Here is a 14,534-nt window from a genome sequence, read left to right as displayed (position 1 = left end):
TTGTAACAAAAATGGTTTATGATTTTTTTATATTTGTAGGTATTGAAATTGTAAAAGCAGGACAAAATCGTTATGCAGCATCTAATTAAAAGTGAAAGAAACAAGAAGAAGAAAAGCATTACGTTTTACTTTACTTTACATGGAAATTGGAAATAGTGGAATAATAAACTAATATTTCAAGGCCAGTCGATGATGTTGATTCTTAATAAATATATTTAATATATTAATAAAACATGTCTTTTATTAAAGAAAAATGCCCATATAAAAAAATAAAACTGTATTTAAAAACGAAGGTAAGCAGTTCTAATTTTGAAGTAAAAGGTTTACCACAACTATGTAAGATTTGTCCAAATGAATGAAAAAAGTTCAATAAAATCATTCCATATAAAAATTTAATTCAGTTAATTTTTTTCATTCCGTAGTATAATGGTACATAAATATAAGAAAATGTTAACTTGTATATGGAATGGCTTCAACCTAATTTCTACGAAAATCACATCGTTGAAACAAATAAAAATGTCTTTGGCGCTATACGAAGTTCAACTTTCTTCACAATGAGTTCATTTTAACTTAAAGAAGGGGTCACTTTTTTCTGGGTGTGGATTCTAACAAATTTAAAAAATAGAGAATTGGTAAGTTTTCCTTTACAAATTGGCTTTCTTTCAACTAGAATATATACATATTTATCATCAAAATTACAGGTTTTTAATACCTTATTTTAGTATTTTTTTAATCAAATTTTTTTTTTAACCAATGTAATATTTTTAATGTAAAAAACAAATATTTAATTTCAGAATAACCCCTTAAAAATTTGGAAAAATTGTTAGTACTCCTTTGCGTGTAATTTAATATTGAATTGGTAAGGATTCTTTGACTTTCTTTTAACCCTGGACAGTCATCCTTATTTTTTGTACATTAACGTCATCCTTCGTCATTTTGACTACGGTTCATTTCAAGATACTCTAATTTTCATCGTGAGCGAAACTTGAATTTATTTTCTTATTCAATTTGGTTTTAATTAGTATAAAACAAAAAAAATCATAAAACGGTCGAATTTATATAATTTAAATTTACCATTTCCCAATAGACTAAAATGCATTTTTAATCGAAAATGAAATTACGTGTCGTCATTTTGACGAATGATGACTGTCTAGGGTTAACCAGAATATTTGTTTTTTTAACCATATTATTATTTTTTCCATTAGATTTTTTAGAAACCTATTTAATAATTGTATTTAATGTAAAAAAATAAATATTTAATTTCAGAGTAACCCAAATAAATTTGGACAACTTTTTATATTTCCCCTCAGCGTACAATTTAATAGAGAATTGGTAAGTTTTATATTAAAACTTTGGCTTTCTTTCAACTAGAATATTTATTTTATTATATCCTTCATATCGATAACAGCACAGTTTTATGAGTTTATATAGAATACTTCGTTATTTCTCTAATTGTTTCAGGTACACATTTTATGAGATGCGTTTTCCAAAGAAAAGTTGAATTCCTTACACCATTTGATAAAATGCCTCCAAATATGGTAAGTTACAAGCTAAAATGATGAATTAAAAAACTATATTTCATTACATGGTGTTAATTTTTAACAATTTTCATTATTGCTTCCATTTTTTTTCAGCAAAATATGTGAAAAAATTACCTACACACAAAAAAAAATTTTGATTTCAATCACGAAAATCGCGGATTCAATCATTTTTTTAATTGAAATGTCTTCAATCACGAAAATGATAGTATCAATCACCCATTTTGATTGAAACCCAACACGATTTTCAATTAAAAATTTAATTGACTTTTGTCACGGAATCAATCAATTGTGTGATTGAATCAATTAAAAACGTGGTTGATTTTTAACATAAAATTCAATCTCAGTTTTAATTGAATCAATTAAAATTTTAATTTATTTCGCGACAAAAATCAATCAACTATTTGATTGATTCAATTAAATAATTAATTGTAATTGGCTATAAATATCAATCAACAAATTTATATATTGCACCCCCAAAATCGTATTTAGTTTTATTTGAAATAAAAGAAAACATGTGTTTCTTATAAAACATATTAAATATTTTATTATTTTTTTAATTATGCAATAGACAAATAAATTTGGTTCTTGTGTGTTTTGTTCTAACACAACTTACACATACAATTACTATCAATAACAACTATAGGGTGAAAAAAATAAACTATATAAATCATTATCTTCCTTATCATAATAACCATGTCAGCATGCTCCTTCTAATTGTAGATGCGCCTAGATTACCAATAAATAAGCGGCCTGTAAGCTAAGTTAGTTTTTCTGAAAGTAAACAGAATAATTAGAATTTAATTTTGTTCAATTAAAAGTTAATTTTGGTAAACATTACCTGCATAGAATATCAAGTTCAGTTCTTAGTTCCAGGTTGTGCAGATTTATAATCTTCTTTTGCAGTTGTAGTCTTTTAGCATAAAAAGGTGTATTAAGGAACTCGGTAATTTAATTTTATTAACAATTCCTTTCCAAAATTTCCACACATTGAAATCGTCTATTAAAATTTGAACTAATCAAAGACAAAAATAATGGGAAAGCAATGTAATATTTGGTATTATATTGATGATGCTTTGCAAATTCTGGAAATAGAAAAAATATAAATGGAAAGAAAGAAGTTTTTACCACTACATAATTCAGCTCATTAGTTTAAATATCAGATATACTGCTCTCTACTTGAGTTCAAACTGAAAAAGGCAGGTAAAACAAAAATGCAATTTAATGCCAACGCTACTTCCCAACTTCAAGGTGAATCTTCCAAAAAACCCATACCGCTCTTGGTTTTAAGAAAAAAATTTATAATTTTAAAAGATCAATACGGTACCCACCTTTTGATTGCAAACATATTCTTATATTCTTATATACTTGATAAAATGATGGAGTTGATGGGATTGACTGGTTAATTTTACGAAATAAAATTGGTCACTAAAAGAAATGTATAAAAAATATATTATTTTAGTCCGTTTAATGTAAATAGGCTTCAATGGAAAACGGTATTCACATTTCACAATTTCTTACCTTCAATAATTACAATAAATAAATACAATACCACAAAACACAGCTAATTTCAAATGCGTTCTGTCATATATTTTTTCAAACCTTTACCACGTGGACATTTGTTGTTGCATACATTATTTATTTCAACACTTTGCTATGATTTGTTGTTGCATTCAAAATATTTATGCACACATTTTGAATGCAGAAGACAGAATGTCGCAAATCATGTTTTTCAATTTCAAAAACAAAATCCCGACCGTTCGTTACGAGTTACTTCCACAGACTGATCTCTCCATCGCTCAAAATTATTCAATTTCAATCACAAAGGTGATTGGATCAATCACATGTGTAATTGGAAACGGAAAAATTTTCAATCACGTTTGTAATTGAAAATTACTTCCGAATTGATTAACAAATTGATTGAATCAATTAATATTTTAATTGGAAACGTGACAAATATCAATAATTTTTTAAATTGGTTTTTATTCGGATTTGATTAAATAATTAATTGAATCGATTAACATATGAATTGAACCCGTTTCCGAATTCAATTACGTGTTTAATTGAAACAATTTTGGTGATAATTTTTTGTGTGTACGATGAATAAAAAAAGGATAAGTCAAAATGTCCAAACAGCGAGTTCAAATGAACTACTCTCTGTTCCACGAGGTCATCATTTTTATTCACAACAAACATTGTATTAAGAACGTTCATCATAAGTTTTTATAATAAAGTACTTTTGATTAAAGAAAGTTTAATTTTAATGTATGAAAATGTTCATAATAGTAAAACGGTTTGTTGTTCCTTTAATTATTTAATTTCTCTGTACTGTGGAATGATTGATTTAAAAATAGTTTAGTCGTCGACATTTTAAAGAGACTGTTAACCAATTTTTATTATCGGGTTTCCCAAAAAATAAGCAAGTAAACCAAAATAATATTGACTTTTAAACTTGGTAGGGGTATATAAATCTTATGGCGTTGTAAAAATGAACTTAAATACAATGTTATAGATGAACTAAAATTCAAGAGAATTATAAACTAGACAAGTTGAAAAAAATCTTAAGGGCTAAATCATGGTCAATATTACTACAGTTTAGTTCATTTTGCAATGGAAAAGGGTTCACTGTTTTTCAGTGCAATAAATGCCATTTCATGTGCCCTATTCACGTTACTAGGGACGAAAAAACCGGCACCATCCGATTCCGACCAAATAAGCTCACTAAGATTAAAATCGCCCATTAAACAAATCCTATCCCCATACTTCAAACTTTCTGCCACGCGAATTACATTAAGCATTAGGTTGTTGTTGTTTTTGAAATCATAGCTTTTAACTCCTCTATCTTCACTAAGTCACTTGAATGTAAAATGGGTTTGTCACAATTATAAACAACATTTTGAAATGTTTCAAGCGCATAAATACCTTTTTCATTATCCACAATAGCACATAATTTATGAAATTTACTCTTGCAAATATTACAGACTATTTCACAAGCAGCTTTAATGTTTTTGAAGCACTTAGAACAAACAAAATTTTGCGTTGACATAATGTGCAACCGGCTTGTTAGAGTGCTAATGACTAATGCGCTTACGTTCTCTTTCGTTTCCCTTTTTACAGTTTTCAAATTTAACACAAAATTAGAACATGTATGACGCACAAAACGATTAGTAAATAAATTAAAAATATTAAAAGTTCATACTTGCACAAAAAATTGTAACCAAACCGCGAAATACGAAATTTAGTTTTGAGCAGCTTTTCTCGTCTCATCTTCTATAGTCTATTATTTTTGTAATATAGAATATCAATACAAATATATGCTAAATTCACATAAACATATATTTATTATGGGAGGGGATTTCAATGCAAAGAACATACAATGGGGATCTAGATTGACCACACCAAAGGGCAGAGAACTACATCGTGCACTCATGAATACTGGATGTACAGTAATATCAACCTCCATTTCAACAGCCGTTGCACTGAATTTGCATTACTTCTTTAGGTGTGATCCGAATTCAATGTTTTGGATGTAAATTAAAAAATCCTGTGATATTTTGTCAAATAAATAAGTTTTATAGTTTTTAATGGATTCTAACGCTTGTCGGAAACGTTTGACCTCAAATATATTCAAAAATTCACAATTTTTCAGATTGGATTTAGCATTTTTTTTATTTAAATGATTTGTACCATTTTATGAATTCTTTATAATCTATTTGATTATAAAACAAACACGTTAAAATTATTAATTAAAAATATGAAATAACCAAGTTGTAAAAAATTGAATTAAAAGAACTCGGGTAATTAAAATAAAGAACATCATTGGGAGTGCATCTTCTGGAAGTGCATTTAAAGTTGTGCTTTGGAAGAAATTCCAATTTTTTTCCTGGGAAGTTCATAGAGTCACCGATAATATTGAAAATGCCTTCGAGAGAAAACAAGTCTGCTCCGCTGTATTCTTGGACATTTCCAAAGCTTTTGATGGATTATGTTATGATGGTCTCCTTCTAAAGCTCAGCAGATTACTTCCAAAGAATTATTGTGAGATACTTAGCTCATACTTGAGTAATCGATTTTATAGAGTATGCCAAGATAACGAATTTAGTAATCTATATCCAATATCTGTAGGTGTTCCGCAGGGCAGTATACTTGGACCTATGCTGTATATACTTTACACTCACGATATGCCTGTTAACGAAGATTGTTTCATTGGAACATTTGCTGATGACATAGTTTTAATGTCAATTGGCAAAAATACAGATGTATCCGTACATAACCTCCAGGCGTCTTCAAACAAGGTTCACCAATGGACAAAAACTGGGGTCTAAATCTCAACAGTAGCAAATCTGTTCATGTTGACTTTGCGAAAATTTCCTCAAGATACAAACCCCTAAAAATAGGCAACGAGCAAGTGCCTTTTCAGCAATATATCTTGGTTTCACACTGGATTCTAAATTAAATTGGAAAATTCATATTGATAAAAAGTGCGAAGAACTAAATATTAAATACCGTAGTCTAAGCTGGTTAATTGGAAAAAAAATCAGTCCTCTCCACAGATAATAAACTCTTACAGCCGTATTCATAAAAAGTTAATTGACGTTTATGAACGATTGATAAGTTATTTCGTGAAAAATAGCATTCATAAACGATTAATAGCTTACCAAACCTTTAACAAGTCTTTGGTAAATTGTAAAAATTTATTGTAGGATGTACCCTTCTTTAACTCTTTGATAAAATTGCAAAATGCTTTTTTTGGGCAATACCTATAAATTTATCACTGTTTTATGCTATTTTGTATATCATTATATGCCAATGCGTATAAAATGGGCGATCTTTTCTTATAATAACCCTATTTTGATGTAATTTTTCAAAATACTTATCCAAATAAGAGAACTGCAGAAATAGACGTACAAAATTCATACCAACCAATATTATGTAAATTTAACGTCATCTTAAACTTCCTTTTGTTACTTTAATGAAAAATGCGTCGAAAATTAGTTCGAGAAATTAAATAGATGAATTCCATTAGATTAGTGATGTGTTTTTAATCACAATAGACTTTATATTCGAATACAATCCGGTTCGATTAATACTAATATTGATACTAACATATTGACTAATTATAAAATGATTGTATATTGTGAGTAATGCATTCTGTATAAATTAATTTAGCCTGGAAAATTATGTTTCGCCACAAATTATTAAAATGTTGAGACTTTATTTTTATTAAGATCAACCGGTTATAATTCGATCTTCATCACTACGATGAAAATGACAAGATGTAACGACATGTGCTGCCACCTTATCACTAAAAACGCATGATAACTATAATAGTGTTGTTAATGATTAATGAATACCTATTTTTATATAAGGCTTATAGAATAAAAAGAGCGTAATAGATATCACTGGTTTAGAGTGCACGTTAATGATTTTTTATGAATAAGGCCGTTAATATATAAACAAGCATTAAAACCAATATGGATATATGGCATTGAACTATGGGGATGTGCGGCAAACAGTTCTATCGAAAAAATATAAAGGTTTCAAAACAAAGTGATAAGAAGTTCAGTAAACGCTCCATGGTATGTCCGAAATAGTGACCTCCACCGAGTCTTAAAAATTACTACGCTCAAAGAGGAAATCTCTAGAATTGCGAAAAAGATATTATCCGCCTACAGAACCATACAAATCTCGAAGCCCGTAATTTACTCCAATCAACCTCGAAGATTGCGCCGCTTCAAACCACACTGAAAAAACAGTGAACCCTTTTCCATTGCAAAATGAAGTAAACTGTAGTAATATTGACCAATATTTAGCCCTTAAGATTTTTTTCAACTTGTCTAGTTTATAATTCTCTTAAATTTTAGTTATTCTATGACATTGTATTTTAGTTCATTTTTACAACACCATAAGATTTATATACCACTACCAAGTTAAAAAGTCAGTATTATTTTGGTTTACTTGCTTCTTTTTTTGGGAAACCGATAATAAAAATTGGTTAACAGACTCTTTAAAATGTCGACGACTAAACTATTTTTAAATCAATCATTCCACAGTACAGAGAAATTAAATATTTAAAGGAACAACAAACCGTTTTACTATTATGAAAATGTTCATACAATAAAATTAAACTTTCTTTAAGTAAAAGTACTTTATTATAAAAACTTATGATGAAAGTTCTTAATACAATGTTTTTGTGAATGAAAATTATGACTACGTGGAACAAGAAAGTAGTTTATTTTAACTCGCTTTTTGGACATTTTGACTTTTCCTTAGTTTTTTATTCATCGTAAGTATATTTTTCACATATCTTGCTGAAAAAAATGGGAGGAATAATAAAAATTGTTAAAAATTAACATGTAATAAAGTATAATTTTTTAGCTCTTTAAATTAACTTATAACTTACCATATTTGGGGGCATTTTATTAAATGGTGTAAGGAATTCAACTTTTCTTAGATAAACGTACCTCATAAAGTTTGTACCTGAAACAATTAGAGAAATAATGAATTAAGTAATATATTAACTCATAAAATTGCGTTGTTATCGATGTGAAGGACATAATACAATAAATATTCTTGTTAAAAGAAAGCCAAAGTTTTAATATAAAACTTACCAATTCTCTATTACATTGTACGCTGAGGTTAAAAAGTTATCGAAATTCATTTGGGGTTACTCTGAAATTAAATATTTATTTTTTACATTAAATAAAAAACATTAAATTTGTTTCCAAAAAATCTAATTAAAAGAAAAAATATGCATAAAAAAATTAAATATTCTGGTTAAAAGAATGTTAAAGAACGCTTACCAATTCATAAAAATGTTTCCAAATTGTTATTCTGAAATTAAATATTTTTTTTTTACATTAAAAATATTATATTGGTTTCCAAAAATATTTGATTAAAGTAATACTAAAATAAGGTATAAAAAACATGTAATTTTGATAATAAAAAGGTCATAAAAACGTAAATATTCTAGTGAAAAGAAAGCCAATTTTTAAAAGAAAACTTACCACTTCTCTATTAAATTATATGCTGAGGAGAAATATAAAAATTTGCCCGAATCCATCTGGAGTTGCTCTTAAATTAAATATTTTTTTACAACAAAGAAAAACAAAAAACTGGTTAAAAAAAAATAATAATAATTAGCAAATAATAATATACACAAAGGATATTATTTTTAAAAAGAAAACCACATTGAAAAAAGAACACTTACCTATTTATGACTAAACTATACGCTGAGGTGTAACAAATTTTCCAAATTCATCTGGAGTTACTCTGAAATTGAATATTTATTTTTTACATTGAGTAATAAAAATTTAATTAGATAAAACAATTTCAATAAACTTTCCATTTCAGCATTTTTTCCTAAATTTTGATCATTCTTAATAACTTTTTTCTAAGCTACCGATCAACTCTTCCCCATTGTACACCTCATCGCTAAAATATTAATAACTTTCATTTAAAAGTTTTAATAAACAAACACCAATATATGTCTCAAAAAACCAAAATATTCCATACCTTTATATTCCCTTGTTACATACGTGCTAAAAAGATGCAACAGCCCACGCCAACGCCAACTATACAACTGAAGCATGACAAACAAAACCAAGCAAAACCAAAACATTCCTACAACAACAAAAACACACGTGCCTTCATTGAAAACAACGCCTCATCCAGACAAATAAACCATTCGCGAATAATAAACACACACAAACCACTGAAAGAACAAAAATAAAAACAACCCCACGCTCAGATATACACAACATCCCCATCACTCGCTACCATTTCTCATTATTGCATTGCATGCTCTCACTCTCAAAACAATTTCAAGTAACATCATCTTTAAATTAAACATATTCCACTTTGACGAGAAAGATCTCTGTACTATGCATTAGTTCATCGCATCTGTCCACAATTTACTCTAAAAACAATAGTCTTAAATGCATATCAGTATAAGAACGATGAAACGTTTAACTTAAAATTAGCAAAAACTTCATGAAATGATATCTACCCATTTTTGACGAAAATGTCTATAAATTTAATTACATGTGAACTAAAAATATTTCATTAAGAAATGTTGTACCAACTACTATTAACTATAGGAATTGCCAGTAAGAAATTGCTATCCGCTTTCAAGTTCAATTTTCGTAAAAAAATATTTTCTCATACAAAAACTCTTTATAGTAAATTACACTTATTATTTAGAAAGTATTTTACATTTAATAAGTAGTTTTATAGTATGACGAAAGAATTTTTAACTACCAGTTAAGAAAATTTTTAAGGAAATTTCCATCGTATTTTGTAGGATATGAACTAAACGATTGCTACTTAAAATTTGTAAAATTTCCTTTCGAGTAGTTAATTTTCGTTAAAGATACGAAAAATGAACTAAAATTCTGGAAAATTCTTGTAATAAATTATTGTAAAAATCTTCTTAAATTTACGAGACACTTTTTTTCTGTGTAGGTTAAGCATGATATATTTATTTGTTTAAATAAATAAATAAAAAAATACTAAATAAATAAATATCGAACAAAGCATATAATTGTCAACCTATTTTATTTATCCACAAATGTGTTTTCGTCCCTTGAACCGTTTGCCAATACTTTGAAAAGACTACACTGAAAGAAGACTTTTCTTTTCTGAGGAAAGAAATTTTAGTAAAGATTTCTTTTGAAGCTAAAAAATTTTCTTCAGAAGCGAATAAAAAAGATTAGACATAATCGTTGAATCGCTTATCGTAAATTCGGGTTTATCTCTCTTAAAGAAAATAGGTACTTTGTAAGACTTTGTCGTTAGTTTAAAATTTCGTTCCGGAGGAAAGTATTTTTTCTTTAGGTGTATCTTTTATGTTACTTGAAATTGGTTGATACGACCTGCCTTAAATCTACTATATAACAAGTATATACGGCGGCAAGTTCGGCCAGGCCGAAGCTTATGTACCCTCCACCATGGATTGCGTAGAAACTTCTACTGAAGACTATCATCCACAATCGAATTACTTGGGTTGCGGTAACACTTGCCGATGGCAAGGTATCTTAAAACTTCCTAACACCGTAATATATACCACATAGTCCATACGTGGTATATATTAAACTAAAAAAGGCCGACGTATATAATTAAGATTAAAGTTTCTATAGAAATACAAATTTCACAAAATAAAATTTGGAAAAAATTTTCTATAAACATAAAATTTGGAAAACAATTTCTATAGAAATAAAATTTTGACAAAATTTTCTATAGAAATAAAATTTTGACAAAATTTTCTATAGAAATAAATTTTTGACAAAATTTTCTACACCACTCTGTCCATAGACCAAAATGCCTTTAGGGCGACGTGCGAACATCGGCCGCCGCACAAGACATGCAATCCAGCAACAAGTGTATTCACAGAATTTAAGGAAGAAATACAAAATATAATAACAGAAAATGCCCGATTGAGACAAGGCGTGAGCACACGAAGATCATTGGCATCATACAATCGCTTGGCATTCCAATATGATCCCATTGCGAACTGCAGCGATGATGAAAATTTAGATATTGGACCAATGAGGACTATATGCCGATATTGCAATGCGTTAAAGTTCAAAAGAGAAACGGCTGGATTGCTGCGCAAGTGGAAAAGCAAAATTGGATCCATTACTTACACCACCACAGCCACTGAAATCATTGCTCGATGGAAGTGATCCCGATTCCAACAATTTTCTTCAACACCTTGAATACAATAACTGCTTTCGCATGACTTCCTTTGGGGCTAATATCATTCGAGAAGGCGGCTTCATGCCGACTTGCAGGTAAAAGATACAACACACATAACCAATCACTCCCACCAACACAATAAATTGCAACACATAACAACTACGTATACACCACTCGATCAGAAGTTACACCGTACTTTTTCAATAAATGATTGTTTGCAAATACAGATACAAGGACAAATATATCATTTGCATGGTTCAATGGTGCCAACATTAGATGAACTGCGTCAATTTCTGCAAATTTATTTCATTTCGTCGATGGTGAATCAGCTAAATGTGCGGTGCAATATACACAGAACACAACATTTAACGAGACGAATTATTGAACAATTGCAAGCATTTTTTTACAGTAATACCGCTGTCGTTAATATGTTTAAAACAGCATTGGAACGAATGCCATCGGATACGCACAAATTTGTCATAAGAGCGGATTGTACCCCAACAGGTGAACATGTTCGAAGATTCAATGCACCCACAGTTAATGATTTTGCTGCAATTATTGTTGGTGATCCAACTAAATTGCGAGACATTGTCGATCAGCGAAGAAGCAATATCATGCATCGTGTAAACGAGCACATCGGTTGTATGATGCGTTACATTCAAAGATTATAGATTACAGAAGATGGGAGATTGGCTACTGAGCACATCAAACCATTTACCACATTAGTTTAATACTCGAACCAAACGCGTATACGACAAGTATTGACATAGCATTAAAATGCAAATCAAAAGAAATTAACTGCCTGTTCGTGGAATTTTCGTTCGCCTCTAGACGAACGATTCGTCAAAAATCCCATATTGATATCTCGAAAACCAGAGTATGTGGAATACCAATTGTTTCGGTGTTCGATAGTAAATCATTAATAATGAGTTCATGACAAATTTCAGCATTTTCTAGCATATATATCTAAAGTTATTTTAGTTCCAATCTAGACGAACGAATCGTCTCGAGTCCATTTTGTGTTTCATGAACAGGCAGTAAGTGCACGAAATAAATTTCCATAAAGGGGAAAATGTAATTTTTTTTGTTGTTGCCTAAAATTTAACATTGTTTCACTAAGAAAATTAAATTTTTCATTTAAAAAATAAAAACGGAAAACAACTTGAAGATTACAAACATGTATTGAACTAACATGGAACCAATTTCCTATCTTCCTCAAGTTTATAATCTTTGGTTACAATATCCAATCATTTATTGGCAAGGGCAAGACGGATACGACATCACGTTGCTATTATTTGCTTCCATTAACAATTCATTAAATTTTGTATTTTCATGGGTATCAACGAATAAAAATCTAAGCGCAATGAATTACTATGCGTATCGTATGATGATTCGTACACATGAGGAGAATGTCATTCTTAAGTGCCGTCGGCTATTCCAGCAATTCGCTGTCGATATGTATGTCAAAGTCGAGACCGAACGTTTAGGGTTCATCCGATTCAGGCAAAGCTACGATCTGAGGACTATATACACTTGCGTGATGCTATTCATTCAGATGGTGATGTTCAGAATATTGGACGTCTGACGATTCTTCCATCATCTTATACCGGAAGCCCACGTCACATACACGAATACGCTCAAGATGCTATGACGTACATGCGAAATTATGGAACTCCGGATTTATTTATTACGTTCACATGCAATCCGAAGTGGACGGAAATTGAACGTGAGTTGGAACCGGGCCAAAAACCGCAAGAACGCCATGACATAATCGCCAGAGTATTTCAGCAAAAACTCAAGGTTATGATGGATGTCCTTACTACGTATCGAGTTTTTGGTGACATGCTCATATACTAATTTGGTTGCTGAAGAAATTACATTCAAAGAAAGTGGATGACATCATATTCGCTGAAATTCCTGATCCAGTCACTGATCCCCACCTACACGACATTGTGACAACACAGATAGTGCATGGACCGTGCGGTGCATTAAATCCATTATCGCCTTGCATGGCTGATGGAAAGTGCACAAAACGATTCCCGCGACCGTTAGTTGCACAGGTAACGATGGATATCCAGTTTATCGTCGGCGTTCAGAAGAAGATAATGGTTGAACTAAAGTCAAAAATCAAGATTTTGAGATCGGAAATGAATTTATTGTACCATATTGCCCGCTTCTATTACGAATTTTCGAAACGTGATAGAAGCGCGACTTTTGGTAAAAAGACTTATCCCGAATTTGATTGAGGCAACCATTATTAACGGAAAGTACGCAGGTGAAAATGTATGTATTCCTCGAATACCAATGATTCCGACTTATCTTCCGTACTTGTTTTCACTGTTACTTTTTTAATCAAGTAATTTAGAAATAAAAAAAGTTTCGCAATCAATGCCTTGTATCTTTTCCATCCATAATTTTACAAAACTTGCTAAAAATTTAATCATCTTCACATAAATTTTTGTACTTTTAATTTAGTGTTTTGGTGAGAAACACTAAATTAAACATTTTCACCTGCAACCATGTTGGCTCATTGGAAAATTGTCCTCATCTAAAATGTAATTACATTTAAAAAATAATTTAGTTTGAATCAAAAGACAATGATCACGATCTAAAATGTTGTGGTATTCGTCAAAAAAGTTTTTCTTCCAGTTAAAAGAACATTGTCACAACCTAAAATGTTTTGATCTTTATGAAAAAACTTTTTTCGTCGTCGAAAAAGGACGCCACTTGAGAAAAGAAAACACAAAATTAACTTTATTTATTTGTATTTATTTTTTTATAAACTAATTCATTGTTTATTTGTATTTATAATGTCGTGCAAGCAAACATTACATAATTTTACACATTTTTATTCAATTTCAACTATTTTGGTTCAATTTCAACCATAAGTAAACATTCCATATTTACTTCGTGCCCATCAAATGTACCAACACAGACATCATGTAACTGCAAATAAAAATTAATTATACCATATATCAAATTATATAGAACAAAAACATGTACATTTTTTCAATTCCACTTTCCTTTCGTTAACACAAAACACAGTAATTCTCTGTCCATGGTCACGAAAAAATGTACATGGTCTTTATGGTCATGTAATGGTTCCAAACATGTCCATACCTAACCTATAAAAAATACCTTTTTCCTGCAAAAAAGTCGAAAAATTGAATGGTCAGGTACATGATTTTCCTGCCCACGTAATTGTCTCAAATTCTATCATTTAAATAATAAGAACATGTTTGCGGCATTTGAGCAGCATACATTTTTCTCTGCTTGAAAATTATTTTTATGCTATGTTCC

This window comes from Haematobia irritans, chromosome 2 (genome assembly GCF_050003625.1).
Source record: "Haematobia irritans isolate KBUSLIRL chromosome 2, ASM5000362v1, whole genome shotgun sequence".
Taxonomy (NCBI): domain Eukaryota; kingdom Metazoa; phylum Arthropoda; class Insecta; order Diptera; family Muscidae; genus Haematobia; species Haematobia irritans.
Note: the sequence above shows the minus strand (reverse complement) of the source record.